The following is an 18512-nucleotide window of genomic DNA, read 5'->3' on the forward strand; positions in this document are numbered from 1 at the left end:
CTCCTATTATTACAGGATATTCTTTGCTTAAGTATTAATTCCCCAACTGCTATATAGATTGTATTGTCATGACAAATAACACTCTTGTGCTAAATGGAATATGAAATATTAAAAATGTATTCATTCAGTATGATAGGGCTAAATTACTGCATAATGGTCGCTCTTGTACCTCTTAAACGGCATCTCATGCCACCAGAGTTTCAGCGATTACGGCTCTTGTAATTTCCCTGCTGCGTCCTCGGAGACGGAGCTTAAACAAAAGAGGAGGCGTCAGAGCTCGGCTACATGCTGGCTCTTCCAAGTCTCTTACTCGCCTTTTGAATATGAAAAATCACACAAAACTGCTCCGACTCTTGTCACACACGGTGGTGGTGATTGACTACACCGATCAGCCAATCCCCGGCGGTGAGCAAGTTTCGGCTCGTCATTCCCCTGCTGCGACCTGATTCACCAACGTCACATCCACCTTCTTAGTCAACCCGAGACTCTAGCTGGAGATCACTTGTTTTCATGGCGCGTGATTCAAAAAGTTGAATGAATATATCGATCCACGCACATCCAAGCAGCCCATTTCATTCAGGAGCATAAAATACTGAAGGGAATAGGTACTGTCATCGCACACACCATACAATTGTTTGCATTAGTCTAACACATTCATCTAACTATAGTATAGGCAGACTTCACTCCATGCCCTTTGACACAGTAAAGTAAAGTGAATCACCTTATCCGGGCTAATGAGGGGGAAATGAGAAAAATGGTACAGTTTCTCGTAGGCACCGTCTAACTGTTTGCATTACTCTAACACACGTATTATAATTAATCAGGGAATAGTATCATTTTGATATTTACTGGAGGACTGTACTACACTAACACACCTAATATAAAATAAATAGCACACCATAGTTTAATGAAAAGAAACAGAATAGATACACAACGCCATCTTATCACAGAAGCCCAACATGTGCGAGCAAACACGAGCTTGTGAAGGAAGAATTTTGCTGGCTTTGTTTTGTTGTCTTGTCTGCCCATTGCTTAGGTTAGTGCTTTATTGACCCTCGTCGACCTACTGTCACGGACCCATTGTCTTATTCCCCCTTTTCCGCGATCGCATGAATTTTTGTATTTAATAAACCCTTGACCGCATCCCTCCGTTGTTTTTTGCATTGAAGTACAAGCTTGTTTCCGCAGTTGCGGGTCCTAACATCGGCAACAAAATAAACCACGCATTTCCAAACATGGACGATTGACTCTCTTCCTTGGTTCTACAGTCACATATGCATTGTGTTATTCCAGGCCCGGATCTAGGTTTACCCACCAGAGTGGGCACTAAGAAATCTTGAGGGGGCAAACCCAATCCAGGCTTTTTTTTACCCTCTGTATTTCTCCGGGCTTGGGACCAGCGCAAGTAGGACACCGGCTTGTGTCCCGTTGAGGCTGCATTATTTTTTGGGGGGTTTATTTGTTTTAGTTTTTTTTTTTTTTTTTTTTTTTTTTAATTCATCTATCTACTTATTCTCGCAGTCGGCGTGATGTCACGATGACGTCCTCTCGCATAGCAACGTGTCACCATTTTGAGATGGGGGCACGCACAAGTAAACATCCGTAGACAAACGTCTGAAATTCATATAATTCAGCTGTGTTTTGCGTCTTTTTTTCATAAACCGTCTTAAACATGACATATTACTATCACGAGACACTGCCGACAGACGCGAGGAGGCGATACAACTCAAAATCAGCGTGTATTGGCCTGCAAATCTGCCCATACAAAGTCGCAGCTAATAGCTGGATAAACAATCCAAAGGAACTGCCTGCAGTGGAGTTCGGAAACATCTACAACTACCTCATAAAGTCACCCAGTAAGTTGACCTTTATCAATTACGTGGAATATGTACACTGTGGAACAAAGAAAACTGGTAGTATATACAGAGTGATTATTTCTGCCGTTACCGGTAATTCGCCTCCAAACGTTATTTAGCCGTGAACACGTCACGACAAAATAACCAATTCCCACCATGCCAATAATATACCGACTGACCGATCAGAGCAGTTCACGGCAAAAGAAAAATAACGCTTTGCGAGTTGTCGGTTACGGTAATAATAACCACTGCCTAGTCTATTGAATCCTAGCAGTTAATTGGTGCAAAAAAAAAATCAATTAGTTTACTTACCAGTAATAAAATGTCGGCTGCAAACGTAAATGCGCCTGGATTTAGGTTCCCGCTGGCGAGAATGGTCCACGGGACCGTCTTCTTTTACTGTTCCTCGATTGATTGCTATCAGCCATTTGCTTGCCCTTTACTTCTCACGAGGAAGAATGAAGAACTTCAAATGCGGCTCCAAACTCTTCCTTGTGTTACAACCCGCAACAGGGCAACTTTTAGTCAGTCCGATGGAAAAAAAGACAGCAAATAAGACAAAAGTTCAACGCGTTTGTACGACAATGCACGACAGAGCAACTGCTTGTGACTCGTGTTTTGCCCCCATTTCAATATGGCGACGCTTTGTTGTGGCTGGTGACGTCATTAATGCCCAGATGTCCGACTGCGAGAATGTGTCTGGAGGAGAGAGAGGAAGCGCGCGGATAAGAAACAAGGTTGGAAAAACAGCTTGTTTTGGTGATTGCTTGTTCGGCGTGGTTGCGGCCAGCAGTAACTGTTAATCCTGCTATAAAAAAGTAGGTGAGACCAACTCTCCGTGCGGTCTCTATATCCAGTGCAACGCTACAATAGATATTCCCGACATTTTGATTGGGTGGGCACGACTCACGTCTGGGTGGGCCCCCCATACATCCGGCCCCGTGTTATTCCCCCTTTTGCGCAATTGCGTTTATTTTTGTGTTTAATAAACACCTTAACGCATCCCTCCATTGTTTTTTTGCTTTGAAGTACTACCTTGTTTCCGCAGTAGCGGATCCTAACATCAGCAACAAAATAAACCACACATTTCTAAAGATGGACTATCTTCCTCACCTCTACAATCCCGTAGCAATTTAATTTCGTTATGTTTTCAGTTTAATTTAGCTATTTCCAGCTTGCCTTGTTGATAATTGCGATGTTTGTTTACCGCTTTTCGTCTTACTGTGAAGAAAGAGGAAGTGACGATCAGCCCCCCATGATATTTACGTCATCAGCCATCGTGCTGTGACCCGGGAATTTAACGCCTGCTTTCACTAGTGTTGTATCGGTCGCGAACGATTCGTTCTTTTTGAACGAATTGTTTTGGTGAACGAGACCGAACTAATCATCATCTGCACTGATTCGTTCTATGAAGGTGGTGCTTGTTCGCTGCGTGGGAGGGCGTTGAGCAAGCGGCAGCGTCTTCTGACATCGCACACGACCAATCAGACGCCAGCCTCATCGCGGGCAGGGGAGGGAGCGGAAACAGAATCAAGGCGTTTGTCACTCACGTCCACGTGTGGCCAATAAGCAGCCAGCGTGCAGGCAGGGGGGCAAGACTGAGTTTTGTCACTTCCCGTTCAGTGACTCGGTCCTCCGGTTCCTGACCTAGCTTGCTGCTAACTTGATTTTCCAGTAATGACTATGCGGTGAACGAATCAGAAAATGAAAGGAAATGACTTTGTCACATATTTGTTAACGTGGAGCCTATCAAATGCTGCTCAAACAGACAAAAACACCACACAAATCTAGCGAGCATTGTTTAGAGTAGTACTTTTCTCAACAAACTCGTGACTGCCTATGACGACATACTATCAAATTTACAGTAATTTAAAACACGGGTAGCTACGAGGCAAGCAAAAGCTGAGCTGCGGTCGCGTGACGGCAGTGAAGCGGGCAGAGAACTGTCACTATATGGAGGCTTCATGGCAGCGATATTTACCTCATATGTGCACAGAAAAAAATATTTAGTATGATCACCATAATACTGATTTGCAATGAAACTGTATATACATGTAATTTTTTCCCGAGTATTATTATTATTTTTTTCTCGTGTCAGGTGTTGGTTGGTTTGACAAATTATGTCAATCCGTCCATCATGTGCTACTCAAGCGCCCACAACAACGCACGCAGACACGGGAGATGTTGCAATATGTCTACATTTTTCTTAACAGACTAATGAGAGTAGAAAGGCGACATTGTAAAGAGCTAACAATTATTTCTCGTCAGCATTTGACGATCTGAGATGCGGGGACGACAGGGGAGCTGACCGGATTATTTTATTTATTAATACCAGTGCAAAAAAAACAATATGATCACCATAATACTGATTTGCAATGAAACTGTATATACATGTAATTTTTTTCCGAGTGTTTTTTTTTTTTTTTTCCCTCGTGTCAGGTGTTGGTTGGTTTGACAAATTATGTCAATCCGTCCATCATGTGCTACTCAAGCGCCCAAAAACAAAGCACGCGGACACGGGAGATGTCGCAATATGTCTACATTTTTCTTAACAGACTAATGAGAGTAGAAAGGCGACATCGTAAAGAGCAAACAATTATTTCTCGTCAGCATTTGACGATCTGAGATGCGGGGACGACAGGGGAGCTGACCGGATTATTTTATTTATTAATACCAGTGCAAAAATTCAACACGATCATCTTAATACTAAAAAACAAAAATACAACAGAGCGAGATGTAAATATGATGTGTTGGTCGTTCCATATTCAGAAATTAAACTTTCGATGTATTTTTATTTTCGTGACAGCAAACATGCTGTATATGTGATTGTATGTGTGATCAAGAACCTGCTAAAGAAAGTCCGTGCGCCCCTGCCCTACTCCCCTCACAAAAGGAAAATGTTTAACCGTGTCCTAAATCGAATTGCAAGCACGAGCCATGACTTTGAGCCCATAGAACTAGGACAGACAACGCAGAAGTTCTCCCTCGCTTTTGCAGCAGCAGGAGGGAGACGAGGCTGTCTGTGAAAGCAGAATGATACCGCCTGTCACTCATTTCTCAAACTACGACGAGTGGTCAATGTGGAAGAGAGGGAGGGACCAAGCAATGTCACTTCCCGTTCAGTTATACTGCGAAGCGGTCTTTGGTGATTCGTTCGGCAACGTCACTTCCCGTTCAGTAACCGAACGATTCGTTTGGGCGGGGAGGGAGATGAGGGGGGCGAACGATTCGTTGAACGATTTGTTTGAACGAATCTTTTTACTGAACGAACCGGAATGGATTCGTTTACTCAAGTGAACGACAAATCTCGTCACTAGCTTTCACGCACACCGTCTTTCGTGTTCATTTAGCTTTTGCTGCTCGTTTTTTGAAACATCGACAGGGTTGTCGTTCTCATTTATTCCACTCGGGTTCAAATTGGAAGGGCAAACCTGACCACATGTTTATGTAGTTAAATAGTGACACTGTGGAAGTCTGGCAGTGTGTCCATGTGACGTCACCAATCTGCGACGTCAACAACAATGGCGACCTACTTGTTAATTTTTTGGTTTAAAATTTTACAAATTTTATTAAAACGAAAACATTAAGAAGGGTTTTATTATCAAATTATTATAACTCATACTAACATTTATCTTTTAAGAATTACATGTCTTTCTATCCGTGGATCCCTTTAAATGTAAATGTTCATAGAAACAAGAGAATAGGTCAAAGGAATATCTTGAATTGGGCAATGTAAATTCAGTTTTCAGGGTGAAGGATCTGATTCGACACATGATTTAGGCTATTGTATTTTCTGGACAGTAAATTGCACTTTTTAAATATTTTTGAAAATTTGAATGTTCTCATAGTTTTTTAATGTTAAACATGACATCATGTGTATCTGACAAAGTTTTTTCTTTGGTCTTTTGAACTGGCGTCCCCGCAGACATGCACACGCAACACCCGCAGGACTCATTAATCTAGTCAATATTTGGTGAAAACATTTTTGAATAATTAATGTGCCTAAATGAGCCATTTGGGGACAAGTTCAGAGGTGATGATAACAAAGTGGTCGATCACATGTTCATCGGAGGAAAGTATGGAAGCCAAGCAAGTAATTAGGACAAGTCTGAACAACAACAAACACTGATGTCATCGACACAAAGTTCATTCAAAAGTTTTTTTTCCACCAGAAGCACATGAAAAGTAATATACATTGTAACATCACATAAAATACAATTTAGGTTGAAAACTATAGGTAGATCCTTGCTGGCGTCATTGTTTACAGTACATTTCCCGCGTTGCATCATGGTAGTGTCTGGCAAGTGTTGATTCATTTTGATGTTCCCAATCCAGGCTGCAGCACATAGGCAGCGAATGTAGCCAAAAATTATTCTGAAATTTGAGTTAGTTTTGAAAACTATCTGATCTAACTATCCATCTTAATCTGATACTATATGCTGCTAAAAAAGAACAATTTTAAATGCATAGGCATCCACTATTTGCAACGACAAGAGAACGCGAAGCTAGCGTTGATTAGCCGTTTTCACCTGGCACTCCGAGGACTTTATTGCCACAGTATGATACAACAAAGCTTCTAAATCAGGGTTAGCGCTAGCTGTTAACCGTTTTAAGAGGATTTCATCCACTTTAATTTTGAGTGGATTATATATTTTTGCGAATGTAGCTACCTGTTTTTTAACGTTCGTTTTTAAGCATTCAGACAACACGTGTTGGTGATGTTGTTGCCTGTTTAGGGATGGGAATTGATAAGATTTTTACGATTCCGATTCCATTATCGATATTGCTTAACGATTTGATTCTTTATCGATTCTCTTATCGATTCTAATTTGGACTAATGGACTGTATGAGGTTCTGGGTTCAATATGTTTTAAGGGTCATTCGCCTCGGGGTGTCGGTCAGAACACAAGGAGCGGATAGTGGAGTTGGTCTTTGGCAATTTTAATACAACTTGGCAACAGGCACAACTATTTACAGGCAATGGCACTTGATATGAGAATAACTCAATGAGCAGGTGGGAGCAAGCGTGGAAAGACGTTAATGTATTTATATGTGTTTGAAAGACTGGAATGTGTGTGGTTCTGAAAGGAAAGAAAATTAGTAGAGACGTCCCGATCGATCGGGTCCGATCACGTCATTTTCAAAGTATCGGAATCGGCAAAAAAATATCGGCCATGCCTTTTTTTAATATATATATATATATTCAGTATATTTTAATTAAATCGTTTTCTAATTGTATTTAACGTTACAGACATAATGTCTTACACTCATCCAGAGTCTTTAATTTAGGCTTAAGGTAGGGTTATCAAAATTATCCCAATAACGGCAGCAATTAATTTATTGAAAAATGTGTCACGTGACAATATTTAATGCTATAAATATATGCGCTGCACGAGCCTCTCACTCATTATCGCACTCAATCTGTATTATCGCCATTTTACCAACATAGACAAATAAATGGTAGCGCAAAACAAGTAGAGTGAATTTTGGCAGTCTTTGAAGCTTTCCTTCAATCGGACATAATCTTGCAATCCTTCGCCCTGTGATTAGAAATATCATAGGAAACAATGTGGGGATGTGAGGTGGCAATAGATCATTGTCTTATCACCTTATTTCCCAAAGCAGAGAAGATATATCCAATGGTAGCATGACGCACAGTCATGGTTTTACTTCCCAACATGGTTTCACTTCCCATCATGCATTGGGGCATGCTGCAGTATCATTTACTGAAAGCTCAACAAATACACTAGATGGCAATATTTCGTCACAATACACAAAGTCACAAGTTTTTCTATCCGTGGATCCCTCCCACAGAAAGAATGTTAAAAATGTAAATGCCATCTTGAGGATTTATTGTCATAATAAACAAATACAGTACTTATGTACTGTATGTTGAATGTATATATTCGTCCGAGTTTTATTCATTTTTTTCTTAATGCATTGCCAAAATGTATATGATCGGGAAAACTCCAATCGGGAATGATTGGAATTGAATCGGAAGCAAAAAAAAGCAATCGGATCGGGAAACATCGGGATCGGCAGATACTCAAACTAAAACGATCGGGATCGGATCGGGAGCAAAAAAAAATGATCGGAACAACCCTAAAAATTAGTGCTGATGCAGTAAACAATGAAAATTGACTGTAAACCAGTCAATAATACACATACATGACTCGCAGTGTAATGAACACAAGGTGGTGGTGGTGGTGGTGGGGGGGGGGGGGGGGGTGCGCGCGCACAACCCAGAAGTGCGGTTGTCTTGGTCATAAAAGTAGTGAAAACTGAGCATTGTACCCTCATATGAATGTACAACATCATATTAAGATGCTAAACTAATACATTCCCTCTTAAAGGGTATGAAATCGCAAAGGGGGTGTGAGACATCAATAGAACTGCTATGTGCCAAGATAACAAATATTGATAAAGTTAACAAAAAAATCAATCACATTAATGAGCAATTATCAAAAATAGATCGAAATGACGAAACAGCCGAATGGGGCGGCGACGTCATAACAAGGAAACAAAAGGTCGAGGCAGGTGCCATCGTTGTTTATCGACGAGAGAGTTGAGTTCCTGTTCTATCAAAAAAATCGCTAAAATGGTTCAAACCTGTCATGCTATGTGGTTTACAAATAGCCATTTGTCGCAATGTAGTACCCATGAGTTCCCGAACGCGAGAAAAAGAGCTGGACTACGCAGACAATGAGTAAAGTTCGTCAGTGCTAAGAGGGCTAATTTTGCAATTTTACAGGGAAACGGGAACCTGACGAGCCAGAAGATGTGCCTACAACCTCAAAGAAAACAAAATTTATGCTACTTCCCAATCACTAAAGACCCACGAACTGCGAAGGAGTGAATTCGTGACCTGTATGTGAATAAATCGAGTGATTCGAGCATGTCTGTGGAACAGGAATATCAGCTTGTAGAGATCGCAAATCACGGCGACTTAAACGTACATTTGAGACAACAACTCTACCGAAGTTCTGGATTAAAGTCATTTCGGAATATCCCGACATCGCTTGGAGCGCGCTGAAAACTGTGCTACAATTTCCAACATCGCTAGCTTGATGCTAGCTTCTCTCACTCTCCCATCTCGTCTCAACGAAACAAACTCAGTCCTCCCACTGATTCAGCGGGTGAGTTGTATTTTTTCCCTACACTTAACACGATGGGGCTAAAAACAAATACTATTTTATATTTGCTGTATTTTTCTGCCGCACATTTGAATTGAATTTATTGTCATTGTCATCATCATCATCATGATCATCATGATCATCATCATCATCATCTTCATCATCATCAACATTAGAATCAATGTCACAAGAAAGGAGAGAGAAAAAGAAAGAAGGAAATCATCGCGTATGTTTGTTTATCCAAAGAAGATGAGAATAGACATGACAAAGGAGACGGGAAAAAAGCAGAAGCTTATCGGGACCCGTCCCCTGGCCACCAAGGTCGCACAAGCAGCATGCTCTGGATCAGTCCAATGACAGTCTAACACATTTTGTTCAAAAGTCATTAATTGCCATGGAGATTTCACATATAGTAATTTAAGTATATAGGATCAGTTCATGTCCAAGTAGGTGAAGGGTGAAGGCCTGGGGTGCTTTGGAGGCTCTCATGTGTTTTATCCACCGTAGAAGATTTCTAGTCAGCGTCCCTTGCCCGGTTTAGGAAATTAGTCATCATCATCTCTGGCCCGGTTTTCCCGAGCGAGTCTCTCATGATCACGCAGCTCAGCTTCAATTTTTGTGGCCAGTCGTGCAGCGGCGTCACTTAGCATTGCCTGCTCCTTGATTAACAGTGCCAACTCGTCGCCGTTGCGTCGAACAACCATCAGTGTGTCATGGAGTTGGTTCTTCATCCTGATCGAGAAGCGACGAACCCAGAGAGCAGCCAGTAGCATCAGGAAGGCTAGAGCCAGCAGCGTGCCGAAGATGTACAGATCCTCAGCGTCCTCTATCAGGAGGGACATTAGGCATAGCGGCCTCCATTTACCCCAGGCGTCCTCCACATATCCAGACGTGAAGGTGGTCACTGGGCAAGGACGTTGACCAGAGTTAGGCCGCATCGTAGAGAATATTCCGTCCATCGAACTCAGAGCCCAGTTTACCAGTTCCATAATTGCCTCAGGAGGAAAATTCAACGTGTACGTGTCAATGGCAGAATCAGTAATGTGATTTCATTGAGGGGCATGTCCCAGAAATGTGTCTTATCCAGTTGGCCCTGACATTTAAACACGGTTTGCTGTGAGGACAGTCTTATCTGTGTTGTGTGTGCATTTACAGTTGAGTCTGGGCAACGTACTGGCATATTATGTTACGTTTATACATTTTTTTGAAGTAGCTTAATGAATTTATATTCGTTAGCGCTGCATCACATGTATTCAGAACATTGCCGGTGTTCTGACAAAGTTGGCATGCGCGTAACGTTAAAAAGGACCGCAAATGCAGCGATTCCTAAGTACACACTACAAACTTTCTTTAAAGAAAGGAATATTAACTTACGTTTGCCATGTTTGGCGCACACAACAACTGCACGTAGCCCTCTCACTTAACGACTTCGCCGTGTCGTTAAGCGTTAATTTATGCCATTTCCATGTTGCACATGTATGATTGTGATGTAAATAGTTTTTTAGCACCATTGGATAACATTGAGAGTCCAACTGATTATAAAAGAGGGACACCGGTCCGTGAAAAAAAGACCCAAATCACACCGGTCCGTGGTGCAAAAAAGGTTGGGGACCCCTGCTCTAATCCCATTCATATTTGTGTCGGTTGGCAGAGCGAAACCGATGATAGCATATTAAATGATAATTATTCTTTACATTACTTTATTTTGCGGTCACGGTGTATCAGCTTCACAAAAAGAAATGCAAAACATACCATTTGGTGTTTCCCACACGAACTGTTGTCGGGGTTTCATCAGTGTGATTGCTCCCCTCAAAGATCCTTTCATTAGGCTGCATTGGCTTTCGTTTGGGCTCAAATTGATAATCCAAAACACCAAAGAAAGGTTCATAACTCTCCTCTTCACCATTAGAAGAATGTTCGTTACGTCGGATTCGTCGCTGCAACTAGGAACGTAATTGTCCGCCATCATCGCCGCCATTCAGTACTAAAGCACTGAGCCGGTTGTTTCCTTGTTTTGATGTCACGCACACAATCTGCCAGATTTCCGGGATCTCGGGGGCGGGTCTTTTTAGCTTGAAATTGACCCAAATTTCTCTCATTTTCATGGTGTTGCGATGTGTGTAATTACACGAAGTGACATTATATGAATCCAAAAGGCATTCGTTTATGGATAAATGATGGAATATTAGCATTTCCCCAGGTGTTGACATACACTTTAACACAAATGTGCAACGGGAATATAATGGTGGGGGCGCGTGTGCGCGTGCACAACCCACAAGCACGCTACGTGCACGCCCGGTCATTTTGGCCATAAAAGAGGCGAAAACTAAGCACTGTACACTCATATGGATGTACAACATCATATTAAGATGCTAAGCTAACACATTCCCTCTTAATACAAATGTGCTACGTGAATGTAATGTAATCAACACTCTCCTCGACACAGCGAGGACGAGCGGAGCAACCAGCCGACAGTAAAAACACGAAACGGTGGCGCTGATAACGGCTCTAATTTATCATAAGAACTTTATGGCATGAAGAGGAAATACTTAAATTCGTTCATGGACGCACAAAAATTAATACTTCCTCTAAAAGGTGGCCGTTCTCTGCTCGAACTGCGCACCTTACGCTAAATCTCGGTCCCAGAACACGCATGACGTAGGACAATATCAGGAAATGGACTGGTTGCTATGGGAACGAAGCATACCCATGAAATCTTTCTAACCTGAGTATAAAAATTGCTCATAAAATTGTTTGGGATTATTTTAGATGCATGTATGTTATATTTTTCTTATAGAGTATTCGACGAGAATATGAATATGACAGACCCATTAATAGACTTTTTGGGAAAAAAATCACCATTTCTTTAAGTAGTCTAAAGAATATTGACTTGGCCTGTGAATACCACTAAACTATCGCTCGGTGGCAACACTTGGTGAATGATTACACTGTTAGCATTCATGTTGAGATACTTGCGTACTTGTTGATGTGTATCATGCGTAAAATCCATGAAGTTGATTGTACTGTTTGGAATCTATAAGAGAATCGTTAAATAATCTGCCAAATGATACCATGGAATTGATACACGCGGAATCGGTTCTCTATAAGAACCGGTTCTCGATTCCCATCCCTGTGCGTGATTATCTGGTTAATAAATATATTTTTGATTAATCAAATATTGCTGTGTAACATCTATGTAAATATACAATGTTAAGGGCTTATAGTCAGATATGGCATATGTGTGGATTTATTTCTAAAATTTTGTGAAATTTGGCCAGTGCGGCTTATGATTGGGTGCGCTTTATAGCAGTGTTGCACCGATACCATTTTTTGGCCCCGATACCGATACCTGGCTGTGCGGTATCCGCTAATACCGATACCATACCGATACCACCCCGTTTATATATATATATATATATATTTTTTTTTTTTCCCAAAGAGCTACATAATTGGATGTGAAATCATTCCATCAAGGCTTTGTCAGGCTGTTGCTTACCTTTGCAAAATAGGAAAAAGACTAGTACAAAGTGAATAGTCAACTAAACCCTAGTAGACAATAGTTGAATAATCCTTTGGCTCTCAAAGGCCAAAATAGTGCTACATTTGTGAAATTAATAAAACATGTATAATACTAGCCCAACAGTAAGAAAGTAAAAATAAATTCATAATAATAAACTCTGAATGAACTGAATAAACTTTTAAACCTCTCAAAGGCCAAACAGTGCAACTTTCATGAAATTAATGTCACATTCTGCTGCTGGTTAGACTGTGTTTCGTTGCTGGGCTGGTCGTGGGGGCGTTCCTGACGTCACACCTGAATCCAATGCAGGCTCATCAGGGCGGCATTTAAGCACGGGTGGTCTCAAAGATATTTGCCTTGCTGATCGCCATTTGACATCTCGCACTAGAGTCTCGCTACATTTGCTTGTTACGCCCCTGCACTGTTTTTTTTTCTGTTAGCGTGCTGCTCTCGTTTGTAACCTCTACCATGTGCAAGTATTTGAGTGTTTTTATTTTGGTCTATCGTCTTAGTTAACCTTTGAGTTTGTGGTATTGAGCTCCATCGACCTGCTGTCACGGGGTCCTTTTGTTATTTCTTCTATCCCGCGATCGCGTGTTATTTTTTTGTTTGCAATCATTAAACCCTTGTGCATATCCCCCGCTTGTTGTCTGCTTCGAGTTCCAACTTTGATTCCGCATTTGCGGACGCTAACAATTATAAGTAATAATAATTGACCACAGCATACCGTCTCTCTATTAGCCTCCTTTATTTCGGGAGTGGGGAGTCCCTTATTTCTACTTCTGAAAGGTGGCAACCCTACTTTGGAAACAGTTCCCAAATTACTGCGGCATTTCTTTCAGTAAAACACAATAAAAGTAAAGTAGACATAGTGAACTGACCAGAGATTGTTGCTCCGATCCAGCTGGATAGCAGTCCTGCTCTTGCAGGCTCAAACTCGTTGTGTTCGTTCACATTTCGTCTTCAAATGTTTTATCAGGTTTGAGGTATTGAAATTGGCCGATTTAACTCCACATCTGGCAACTTTCAGGCCGCAAATCTTGCATGCAGCCATTGATTTTAATCGACGGGATTTCTATTTTGAAATACTTCCCGACCGCCGCCATTTCTCCTGGTTTGTTTTTCATCCATATTAAAAAGCGGCCTTGTCATTGGTTAGCAGTGGCTATAGACCCTACCCACCTACGTCACAAAACCACGTGCTCGCTGTATGGTTCCGCCCACTTGTCCGTCATTTTGACTCTGTATTAGCATTGTTTTCAATTGATGGCGGAATTTAAAATGCATTTCATGGAAGACCCGGTGCTTTCTGATGCCGCAAACTCACTGGATCTGTTGCATAAAAGGCGTTATGAGGAAAAGCTTCGTTCTATACAGTCGCCAGATCCATATTTGATGCCCAAATCGATGTTTTTCGACCCACTGTCTTCACCCTGTCTGCCTGACATCTGCTACGCAGATATTTACAATTATCTTGTCCACACTAAATCAGCCTATTCTCACGAAAATATGAAAAACTTCAAGAGCTTGGAGGCTTATAAATACTTCGTTGCTGGTTGGGTGAAACAGGTCCTCGTCCACGAAAATTCGGCTGGAATCTATCTTGTGCTTGGAAAGGTGCGTTACGAAATTTTCAATTCAAAATCTTTTGTTATTGCTAACATCCACTGTCAAGTCTAATGTATTTCATGTCGTTTGTCAATGGAGTTAAGGCTTTCAATGTTTATATGGTTTAGCGATAGCACTCTCACTACATACATACGTGTATGTTGTCGGCGATTAGCCTAGCAATGATCTTAATTGTGGTTATTTGTCAGCCCCGTAGACGAGGCCAGTTTCTTTCACTTGGTACCAGCTAAATATTATTCAAAAAATAACGATGGTGGAAGAAAGGGAAGTCACAAACATCTTGAATTTGAAACTATGTCGTACTACGTCGTATGTTGTCGGCGATTAGCCTCGCAATGATGTTAATTGTGGTTATTTGTCAGCCCCGTAGACGAGGCCAGTTTCTTTCACTTGGTACCAGCTAAATATTATTCAAAAAATAACGATGGTGGAAGAAAGGGAAGTCACAAACATCTTGAATTTGAAACTATGTCGTACTACGTCGTATGTTGTCGGCGATTAGCCTCGCAATGATCTTAATTGTGGTTATTTGTCAGCCCAAAACCCTCTAAGTATATCTTAAATGCATCTTACCGGATATAAAATGACTACTACATAGTCTGTGGTGATTTTTTGGTGCCCAGTTTTCACGTCGAATTGCAGCCGTCCATTTCGCTCTCTTTGGATCCCTCGGAATACGGTAAAACTTCAAGTCTCTCCTTCCATCTTCTCTGTTAGTGCAACCAACAGCCACACACGCCTTCACCATTTTGATTATTAATGTTAAGGAGCAGAAAAACACGCCGTAAATAGGAGAATTGTACGTAGCCGTAACAGGTTAACACTATGTTTTGACGGACAAGTGGGCGGTACCATTCAGGAGAGCGGAGTTGTGACGTCACGTGGGTAGGGTCTATTGGCCCGCTCTCATTGGTCTGGAGCAGGCCAATAGCAATAGCTGCTTGGTGTTCACATGTCATCACACAACACAGAGACGGAGTGTAGTAAGCGCCAGGAGGAAAAAAAGGCTGTGGTCAAATGTTATAATAATGGACCGGTAAATGGTATCGTCGCAGTCTTTGATGGTACTCGCCGATACCGATACCTCCATTTCGGGCTGGATCGGCGCCCCCTGCTGATACTAGTATCGGTATCTGTGCATCTCTACTTTATAGTCCAGAAATTACAGTAGTTACAATTACAAATGACTTCTCCCAAAAAGTAGTTGAAATAGTAACTCAGTTACCTCACTGTAAGAGTAATTACTTACTCGGCAAAGTAATTGACGTTACTTTTCATGTTCTACATGTTATTACATGATCCATTTGATAATGTCTTTCAAATCAAATGTGTTTACATTAACTGATTGAATTGTTGAACTGAACTGTCTTTTTCATTGCCCCCCGCCCCAATTTTTTTTTTCAATGTTCACCTACTGTACGCAAGAGTGTAATGGAATACAAACTTTAACTCTCAAATGCTGTGAGAAAAAAAGGTTGTTTGTTTTTCTGAGGTACGTACTAAAACCGTGACTTGTGTGTACCGTCACACCCCTAATATATATTCTGTAGATATATTTTACAATATGCAGGTGAGGCTCTGAATCTTTTCCCTCTCCAACTTTTTCTGGAGTTGTTTTGATTTAAAAAACAATCACACAAGGTTTATGGATACGTCATTCAAGAAAAATTTAGTGAGTATAAAGTAAAGTGAGTATTTTTAGTAATAAAAACAAAAACAAATTATTGTTATATTGTAGAATCAATAATGACAACGCGTACTTGGTGATTATAATGTATACTCAACATGAACAGGACAGGAACTCAACAGGAAAACAGTCAATTATTTTCAATTAATTGTACCCACCTGAACGCCACAAACTGTATGTATAAAAAAAAACAAAAAACAAAAGTTTAAGATGACGCTTGCCAAACTAAATGCTAATGCTTGCGAAAACGCGAATGCTATGCTAAGGCTCCAAGCCACCTAGCATCACATTTCCAACGGCGTCACAACCCCCTTCCTTCTTCCCTCCTCCCGCTCTGCTTTCTCTATGTCTCTCAGAAATCTCGCGTGTGAGTCAACCAAATTGTAGCCTTCACATCCTCAGTAACGGTAACGGCGTTGCAAAGATGGGAAAAGTGATTACTCTCTACTGACACTACTGGTTGATTGTCTTAACCGATCGGCCAGCCCCCGGCGGCGAGCAAGTTACAGCTCGTCATTCTACTGCGGCTCCGGTGGGCAGGCAGAGAAGGGCGAGAGGGGAATGAACGCCGAAAATAGCGCATTCTCGTTGGAAAACCGGCCGACGTCGGAGCAGGGGGCTGCCCGAGCCCAAGCTGAGGATAGTGATCTATTGGCGACCACACGAAGAGGACCGAGGAGGTGGAAGTGACCATGGTGTGTGACAAACCAAGCTGCCTGTCGTTGGTGGAGTGGCCTTCTCGGTGGACCGGAAGTATTGTAATTCACAAAATGCAAGCCACCCCCTCATTCAAACGTGTGCCATGATCCCAGTATTTGACATAATACAAAACACGTAGTTTACTCACTTCCTCATTGGTCCAATGGTCCCACAGTTGTTGGACTTGTTTTGGCCATTCTCCACGGTGAACGGGAACTTTATGAAATCCAAAAAGGCTTACACGACTCTCCCTGGTGCAGCAACAAAAGCCTGCAGCACATCGGGTCGGCATGATGCGAAAAATAAACAAATTAATCTGCAAAATCAGCTAATTCCGCAGTCCATTGTTTTGTTTTGTGTTGTGCTGTGTTGTGTTTTGAGACCTCACTTAGCTTAACTATTTGGCTACCATTGATGGCAATAAACATCCAATCCATTTTAATTGGGAGGGGCAGCAGCTTGACAGATGTTTTCAAAATAAAGACCTCCTCTTACTAAAAACTACAACACATACTCTGTAAACTGGGCTGGCAGTGAATGAGTTAAGCGAATGATACATTTTGAATAGATGTCCAGTGTAGTAACCACTGTTCCTGAGAGGGTCAATAAAAATAAATAAATAAATAAATAAGTAAATAAATAAATACATAAATAAATAAATAAAACATCATTGTGTAAAAATAATTGCCCTATAAAGGGTTAAAGTGAGGGAATATTTCCCCGCATTGAATTACAGTAGTGAGGCCTCCTCTGAGAACTTGCTACCGCTCGCGTTTCATTTAATCAAATAGTACCCTCTAGTGGACAAATATACAAATGAACACTTGAATGGCAGGATAGTAGTCCAAAAAATCCAATATTCCAATTGATTTGTCAGTCACATAGCCTGAATAGAAATTTGTTTCAATGACCATTAGTATAAGAGGTCTTTTTTTTTTTTTTTTTTTAATTTGGCTTATAGGAGCTGGAAATACATGAAGATAGGATCCCAATCCTCTGAAAATAATGTGTTTGGGCCCGATATCCAAATACGGTATCAGATTAGGTACATTTTTAGTAGCTAGAAAATGAAATTTCTGGTGAAATTACTATGGAGCTTTGTTGTGGTAGATACAGATCTAAGACGCCCCCAGGTTGATTTGGGGACATTTCGGGGAAAAATATCAGGTCACTTCCTGTTTATATCAGATCACTTCCTGTTGATTCGGGGACATGCCCTGGTGGTATCAGTTCAAAGCAATGTAAATACCATCGAAAATGAATGGGAAATTTGGACGTACACGGCCGTCAATGGCAACTCTGACGCTCCTTACCAGCCCGGAATTGGACAGAGGGAGATTTTTTATTTTTCTCTGCAGGCGGTATCAGCTCCTTAGCTATAGTGTGGGGTCATTCTGCACTGAGCAATTTGGTATGCCACCTTATATGATGTTAACGGTACTCGCTGATTTACTGATGTAACACTGACAAAGAAGGACGATTGTGGGCAATATTCGGCACATTTTTGCTGAAAAAAATCATTAAGCGGCTTATCAATGTGATTGGGGTCTAATGTCTTTAAGTGACATCCTAATTGATTTGGCTTCCTACTGTCAGCTGCAAACATTTTTAGACACAGTAAACAGACTGGTCTTTCCTCATCTCCCACTGTATTTAAAAGTCAAAAATGTATATACCCCGAAGTCAACTTTGCCACCCCCGTCATTATATTTCTGCGCCTTCCTGGGGAGGGGGGGGGGGGGGGGTTTAGTTGAGGCCTCCCACTCTTTGAGAAGTACTGATTTAGATATATTCCACACATCTGCTGTTTTTGCTTTCTTTTTTTAACTGACATTGTTCTAACCAGGCATAGGCAGGCAGTTATCTCTGCAAAAGGTGCTCTTTGTTCCCTTCTGAGCACCTTCCCCCCAAATTGTCTGTCCACACATTCCTCTGTGCAGGACTTCAGCTTCCAGATGGACAAACAGCTCCAGGCTAACCAACCAGAA

The sequence above is a fragment of the Corythoichthys intestinalis genome, chromosome 6 (genome assembly GCF_030265065.1).
Source record: "Corythoichthys intestinalis isolate RoL2023-P3 chromosome 6, ASM3026506v1, whole genome shotgun sequence".
Lineage (NCBI taxonomy): Eukaryota > Metazoa > Chordata > Actinopteri > Syngnathiformes > Syngnathidae > Corythoichthys > Corythoichthys intestinalis.